Below are 8,586 nucleotides of genomic sequence, written 5' to 3'. Positions count from 1 at the left end.
CTTGTTAACTTAAATGTTGTCTGGCTTCATCTGTAAACAATCAAACTCCTCTCTCAACTTTAATTTAATTTTATAACTCTACTGATACAAGGGTAAAGTTTAGCAACCATACGCGAAACTATAGGCAACATGAAGATGCACTATTCTCAAAAACCAAATATAACATATGAAAACAAACAATTTTATGAGTTTACTAATACAAGAGGAATGCAAATACAAATGATTCAAACACAACACAAAGACTCAATCATATCATATATTATTATAAGTGGGAAGCTCTCAAGTTAAAAGTTGAATTACAAAAATACCCTTCAACTAAAAAAAGAGATTTTTTAATAAATGGTTGAATATAATTCTATACTTATTAAGCTTTAATTGTTTTGTATAATAAAATAATAAATAGAAAATAAAAAGAATCAAAGAGACAACGATCAGATCATATTTTTTGATACTTAAAAACTTTTGGTTTTTTTGTGTTAGGAAAAAAAACCCTTTCCTTTCTTCATTTACATTTTTTTAAAAAAAAAATAGACCAATAACTCTCTAAATTATCTAACCTTTCCTCTTACCCAATACCAAAAACTGTTTAAATTATCTAATCTTTCCTCTTCCCCAATTTATTACTCAATTAAATCTTAAGTTAATGCTTTATATAATTATATATATTGAATGAAGATGAAAGCACTTCCTGAATATACCGTTTCATATTCCTTTTTTGTGCACTTAATATAATTTATATAAATGCAATTATCATATAAGGTAATAGGGCTGCTTCACTTCAGTTGCAACGTAATATTATGATATATTTTTTTCCCTCATTTTATTTTCATTGTTTTAATTTATTTTTTTATGTTTCATGTCTGATGTAGTGTATTTCTTTGCTTATAACAGGACATTTAGGTGAATACTTTTTCTTCCATATTATTCTCATTTGTAAATCATAAGGTATGTGCGTTTATAATTCATCCCTGATTTTTTAATAATATAGATGCTTTCTTAGTTTGATTTTTTTTTTTACTGTTTATGGGGTTTCATAATTGGAGTGGTAGTTCCTTCAAACAAATATTAGTAAAAGACATTCCAAATATCGTGAAAAAGACATATTGATTTATATTGTAAGCACATTTGAATTTTGCATATGATTGTTGTAGTCCTCTTTTCTCATTTTCCAATTTTCGATTTCACTCTTAAAAATATAACAATGATTTATTTCCTAATGTAATCACCATTCCTTTGCCTTCTTTTTCATATAGAAGTGATGGTCAATTCATGATTTTATAAAATGAACTACAAATAGTTAATTTAATTTGTAGTTTTAGTGATAAAGTTTGGTTATTTTTTAGAGTGTGCAATTTATTTTCACCATTATAAATTAATTACATATACAATGTAAATTACCTTGGTTATTATTAATTATTTCTATTTTCCATCTTCCTATGTATTAACTTTTCTAATAATCTATTTATCTCCCTTTGCCTCAAAACATTGTTATCAAAATATATATGTTAACGATATTATTTTGTTTCTTTTGTTTTCTACTCTTTACCAAGCTACCATATAATAATTTTGAATTAGGCAATGGGTACACGTACCTATAATAATTATGATTTATATACATCAATTAGATATTTGAGCAATTATTATTTTTATCACTAATAATAACTATTTTTTTTTTAGGTGTACACCAAAAATTGATAATAATCCACTAGCTATCATAAGAAAGGTATGTGTTGATCGAATTTATGTGCAATTTTTACAAAACACAATTCACATCCGATAACAACTTCTTGACATGTATGTGATTGCTATAAGGTGGAGACTACAGTTTCTTAGAAAGAAGGCAAAAATTTTAGAACATGAAATATTTTGAACCTATAAGAGATACTTAAATTATGTGTCGTGACATATTAACAAAACTTTTATCAAGTTGAATACTTGACATATTAAATAAATACATAATTAAAATTGTTCTAATATTACTTTTGAAATTCACTTGATAGCAATATTTCAACATAATGTACCTTCTACTAATAATAATTTTTGATTGAATAGGCTAACCATTCATTGGTTTGAGCTTGTATTTTTTCTCTTCAATCACTATGCAAGTTATCACATAATGATCATCTTCTATCCATCTTAAGGAATACATAGATTGATTAGATTTCTATATAACTTTTGCAAAACATTACTCTCATTCGACAACAACTTCTTATTACGTATGCAAATCTTCAATTTTTGTGCAACTTATCACACACAAATTATAATGTTTTCAAAGTTCTTGTACTAATTAAGAATGAGATACATGGGCAACATACATGTTCAAGTATATATATATCGTCATAACAACTCCACATAATTTAGCATGGGACACACGTGCAACGCACGTGCCCAGGACTAGTATACTCAAAAGCACCAATTGTACTACAATAAAAAACTTGTTCATCTTCAACATCAGAATCACAGAATTTCTCAAAGGCCTTGTTTATAAGATTGTACTTCATTACCTTATCATCATTAACAACTGCCAGAACCAAAAATGCATCCTCTTCTCGTTTACCTCGAACCAGAGATAATATCGTAAAATTACAATAAGTCAACTCATGATCAGGATGTTCAAAATCAACCTTGTACTTAACAAACCATTCAGAATCATCCCTTCTCATCTCGTATACATCAAATCGAATTGTGTAGAATGAAATTTTTGAGAGGTGCAAATGGCCACAAGATCCATCAAAATGGAAAATGGGGCATTGGCATTACCCCTAACCTCTCAAAATCAAGATTGTAATATAAACAAGTCAAGTTTCCAATAGTACTAATCCAGTAAATTGATCCATTCAAATAAACCCCTTTGGAGAAATTAACATCAGCAATGAATGGATCACCTGATAGTCTCCATGGCCCTGTTTCGAGTTAATTTCACGTGTAGTCATTAAAATTTATCCACTATAACAAAAAAAATAACACAACTACTTTTTGTCATATGCTTCGCGTAATTACATATTAAATTAGTAAAAATACATCTTACAAAAAAGGTAGAGTTTAGTTAGCTACTTCTTGTGACAAAAATAATTTTGCAACTTTTTTATATTTTAGTGAATACATCTGAAATTCACAAACCTGTTTGAGATGAGTAGATTTCAATCTGATAATGCTGAGGAGACGAAACAGAATCGCGAACACATATAACTTTGTAATGAGGAGACTTGAGAGGATCAAAAGCTAAGCTTATACCATGAATTTTAGAATTTTTAGTTTCAAGAACTGATTTATAGAATATGAAATCATTTTTCTATTTAAAAGGGAATGATATTCTCAAAATATGTGGAAATAACAATAACTATTGCGAAATTTTTAGTGTGTATTCATTTGTGCAAGATTTACATGTAATATACAGTATCTAAGAAAATGAAATAATAAAAGAATATTTTATATTCTTTACATCTATCTATTATTTAAAACCCCACTTTGTGACGCTACACAAAATATGTTGTTGTATACATTTGTTTAATTCAATTTGGACTATGAAATAACAAACTAACAGACGAATATGTATATACAAAAAGGAAAAGAACACTTATAATACTCTAAAAAAGTAAAATATTTATCTTTAAATGTCCTATTACTTTTATATTCCCTTTTTTTGTTTTTAAATTGACATATATCTATTTTATTCGTGCACTGACACATGCTGACATCATCACTCACTTTTTTTTCCTTTTCTGATACCATCACAATATATTAAAGTATATGAATATACTATGATGATATCAAAGAGTAACTGAGCAGTGTCTTCGTTGAAGGACTGCTTCTTCCTCCTTGATACTACCATCAAAGTATAATATACTTGGGTGGTATCAATGAGTAACTGAACAATGTTTTCATTGAGGTTTGCTTCAATCCTTCGATGAGATTACTCAATCATCCATAATACCATTACTAAATATATACATATTGTCTTGGTATCATTGAGATATGCTTCAACTCTTCAATATTTTAATTTAAAACAGTTCTAAAAAGAGTCTTGATTTAGATACTTTTCTTTTAATTTGTCCAAAGAGAAAGATATAAAACTATATTTTCTACCAATTTAGAGTTTAAATAAATAAAATTTGTGACTTTAAAATAATTTTCTCTTAATTGTTTCTTATTTATTTCTTAAAAAAAGAGTTCAATCCTATGTGATACCGATAGAGTATCAATATACCGACATAGTATAACAGAGGATTAAGCTCAGTCCTATATGATACCGATATGGTTTCAATATACCAACGGAGTATCACAAAGAATATATTTTCTACATACTAATTTAGAGTTTAATAAATAAGATTGTGACTTTAATATTTTTTTTCTCTTAATTGTTTCTTATTTATTTCTTAAAAAAGAATCCAATCCTATATGATGCAGATAGAGTATCACAGAGGATTAAGGTCAGTCCTATATGATATCAATATGGTATCAATAGACTGATAGAGTATCACAGAAGATTAGTTCATAATAGTGATGTTGACATCATGTGCAAAATAAGAAAGAAGAAAGTGGAGTAAGCGGCTAAATAGTTTGGGTCATGGATCCATTGAGGTAAATAGTTTGGGATGAGTTAAATTTGGGTAAACAGTTCCACAATTGAATCTGTTTTGTGTAGTTTCCCCTATACAAAATATGTATGGTAAACATATATATGCTGATGATGGGCTGCTCAACATTTGTGGCCTTGATGCCCAAAGTTCACACTTCCTGCAAAATGCCTAATCGTTGGCCCAATAATTCAGTAGCAATGTTTCGATAAAAAAACTTAAGGTGTGAAATTTCATAAGGGAAAAATATAGGATGAATTTTCAAGTGAGTGTGGGGTCCTCGAGAACACGACAAGGATGGTTGGTGTGGGTACGTGGCTCACCAAACAAAATCTCAAGGCGGGGAATTCCTTGGTGGAAATTATAGGTTGAGTTTTCTTGTGAGTATGAGGTCCTTGATAACTCAACAAGAATGTTTGGCTTGTGATACGCCCAAATTACACCTCCCTAAATAAGTATAAGTGGTTGTTGTTCAAATAAAGAACCTAACAGAGGTTAGGGTCGATCCCACGAGGATCAGGTCTAAACTTAGGCTAATTTGTTGTTAATTATACTTTTAATTTAGTTATTTCCATAAAGGCGGGGAGTTTTGTAAAATAATAAAAGTTTAATTGATTGATTTCAATAACAAGTAACCAAGTAAACAAAATTGAATGTTTTGTAGAATCAAAAGAAGATAAAACTAGGGTATATGTGTTCCCACAAGTCCTTCAGGCAGTAAACACATTGTCTAGTGTTTAACATGCAAAGTCGGTAAGTTAGGTATCTCCTAAGTGGTTGGTCGACCAAATAGGAAATTTCACCCGGCAACTTGGTCGGTCTATGGGTGAGTGCTAATTTACTAAGCCTTACCCTTGATGTCACGCCCCGAGCCTACACCCTGGGCGGGACCGGCACTCGGAGACCATTGCTGGCCCCAAGCGAACCCTTGGCCTGGCTTTCTTAACTCAGCGGAAACCTGACTTAACAGAATAACACAATGCAATGAAAGGTCATAAAACAACCAACTGATGCATAACATGCCAAAAGGTAGCTCGAGTCTCAAAATAGAATATTTACATATATACATAGATGAAAGACTCAATACTAACTGACTGACTGTCTATGAAGTCTCTACATACTGAGATGGATGTTGGGACAGACCCCGCAACATCCTAACAAAATAGAAACTACAAATACGAAATAACCGAGTCCTCGGGAAAGTAAGGAGGCTCACCACTGACTCTGGAGTGCTCAGCTAGATCAACGACGTGCAGGATGCTGATCCGGGGTACCTGTGTCTGCATCGTCATAAGATGCAGGCCAACTGACATCAGTACATTGAATGTACGAGTATGCGAGCTGGGAAGCTAAACCACAACTTAAGCTTGAAAAGAGTACAAGAGAACACTTACCTTGGCTCTGTTCAACTCATGAATAATTGAACTCAATATATAAAGCAATAAGACACATGCAATATATAAAGCTTGTAAAACTCTTAAAACATGACGTAAAAATCATATTTATAATATCATGAAAATACCATGTTTCCTTTCAAGGTCTACTTGTGCAATGTATGAATGAAGTCCCATACCCCCATCCATACTAAGCAGAACCCTCGAGGAACCATGCTCTTTCTACTGTGGGAGCTTCTCTAACCGACAAACCACCACTATGAATATGAGTGGAGATACAACATTTTACTTCACGTTGCCTGAGGACCATCCTATACCTTGCCATGATATAGGAAGCTAATGATACAACGTTTTACCTCACGTTGCCTGAGGACCATCCTATACCTGGTCTTGATATAGGAAGCTAACTTTACTAAGTGGATCCACTAGCTTAATCTTACGGGTTCATCTAAAAAGTATGACCCGTTAACTCCCATGTTGGCTACATGGTTCTTATGGAGAGTTGAGTTTAATATGAACTCGCGTCCCCAAATCGGTGCTCGATACTACTCCCAAAATGCTTTTGACTCATAAATGTTTTAAACACATCTTTCTTTAAATGAGATAATTACTCAAAATCTAGCCCAAAGGCTCACTTGGAAACGATGTCCCTTTTTCTTGAAAACTAGCCCTAAGGCTCTTTTGGAATCATAGTTCCTTTCTTACTCGAATGTAAAAACATTTAGAAACTTCTTTGGGAATACATAGTTCCCTAATAGATTTTGAGAAATGAACTCAACTTACACTCTTGGCTTAACTTGAGTCTTGAGACTCTTTACTTAGATTGAAACTCTAAGCTCTTTGCTTGACTTGAAACTTGAGTCTAAAAATGAAGTTAAAACGTTCAATGAAGACTCTTGAAAAGATTGGAGGACTTGCTTGAACTTACTTCTTAACATGGCTTGACTTGACTCTAACTTCTCTTTAACTTGATACTAACTTGCCTTGAATTGAACTACGGATTCAAGGTATATGATCACACGTATTTGGATGAGTTCGGGATGTTTAGAAACACTTTGGGGTGTTGGAAACAACTAGGGAACATAGGTATAACATTTAGGAACATGCATGAGAAAGCATGGAAGAATGGGGGAAACTTGGCGTCCGCGGCGCCCCAAGGGGAAAACCTTAGAGCCCCTTTTGGGGCGCGTTGGCAAGCGCGACGCGCCGACCCCTTGCCCAGAAAACTCGACTTTTCTCCCTCTTTTCTTCAACTCTAAACCACTCTTACTTCAAGGGCTTCAACCCCAAACACTAAGGATCATCATATCCCTCAACATACTATGTATTACAACTCAAAACACAACCCAATCATGTCTCACAACCAACCATAACTTCAACAACACAACTAACAACATCAACAACAACTAACAACTTCAACAACAATTCCAATCTTTTCTCAAATCATAAAATGAGCTTGGTGTTTTTTGGGGAAAGGATCAACCCACACTAAGAACTCACATACATTGAAAGGGATCACCCCCGATGAAAATCCACGTTGATCTTTGACGGAAACTTGTTGATCTCCTCTTTCTCCTCTTCTTCTTCTCCTTCTTCTCTTCTTCTTCTCTTCTTCTCTTCTTTTCTTCTTCTTCTCAAGCCCTAGCTTTTACTCTTTTAAAATGGGACAAAAATGATCCAAAGATCAGCCCTATACAACAATATAATCCCAAAAGACTTGGCTAGGGAAAAGAATAAAATGCCCTTAATTTTCCGGACGGATTCCCTGCCAACTGCCCGACTTTCAATGGCCATAACTCGCTCATACGAACTCGGAATCAAGCAAACTCAGTGGCGTTGGAAAGGTCATTCTACAAGCTTCACAACCATAACTGGAACTACTCCTAACTCATCCTGAGCTGAAAGTTACGACTGCTCAAAGTTGGCCAAAAACTCACTGATTTCCACACTTAGCCAAATTCCAGATTTTTAAATCCTTTCCAAAAATGAAAAATTTTCAAATTCCAAGCCTCTTCTTAGCTATTTCAAATTGTCGGATGTTACAATATCTCCCTCTTGTGAACATTCGTCCTCGAATGAGGTTATTCTTACAAAGCTAAGGGTGCAACAATAACTCAAACACCCAACAAGCAACTAAGCAAACACAACAACAATCACAACATGCTCATTATAATTTAAAGAGCACTAAGGAGGAAATTAATACCTTAATCTGCATTTCCTTTGGATTCAAAGAGATGTGGATATCTCTTCTTCATGTCCTCTTTGGCTTCCCAAGTAGCTCCCTCAACAAATTGGTTCCTCCAAAGGACCTTGACTGAGGCTACATCCTTCGTTCTCAACCTACGAAATTGACGATCTAAAATCTGAACAGGAACCTCCTCATAAGATAAGTTATCCTTGATCTTAATACTTTCAGTTGGTAGGATCAACGAAGGATCGCCTATGCACTTCTTCAACATGGAGATGTGAAATACTGGATGAACCGCTCCTAGTTCCTCTGGTAACTACAACTCATAAGCAACATTGCCAATTCTCTTGTCTATGAGGTAAGGTCCATATTGGGGACTAAGTTTCCCCTTCTTACCAAACCTCATAACCCCTTTCATGGGTGAAAC

The 8,586-nt window shown here is 33.3% G+C and overlaps 1 pseudogene; it reads right to left on the bottom strand.

The window, feature by feature from the left end:
- Positions 1 to 224: 224 nt before the first annotated feature.
- On the bottom strand, positions 225 to 3,832 carry LOC125831442 (F-box protein At5g07610-like; annotated as a pseudogene).
- Positions 3,833 to 8,586: the final 4,754 nt, after the last annotated feature.

This window comes from Solanum verrucosum, unplaced genomic scaffold, assembly GCF_900185275.1.
Source record: "Solanum verrucosum unplaced genomic scaffold, falcon-dt-bn FXZP01000049.1, whole genome shotgun sequence".
Taxonomy (NCBI): Eukaryota; Viridiplantae; Streptophyta; class Magnoliopsida; order Solanales; family Solanaceae; genus Solanum; species Solanum verrucosum.
This window is presented reverse-complemented; position numbering and strand designations above follow the sequence as displayed.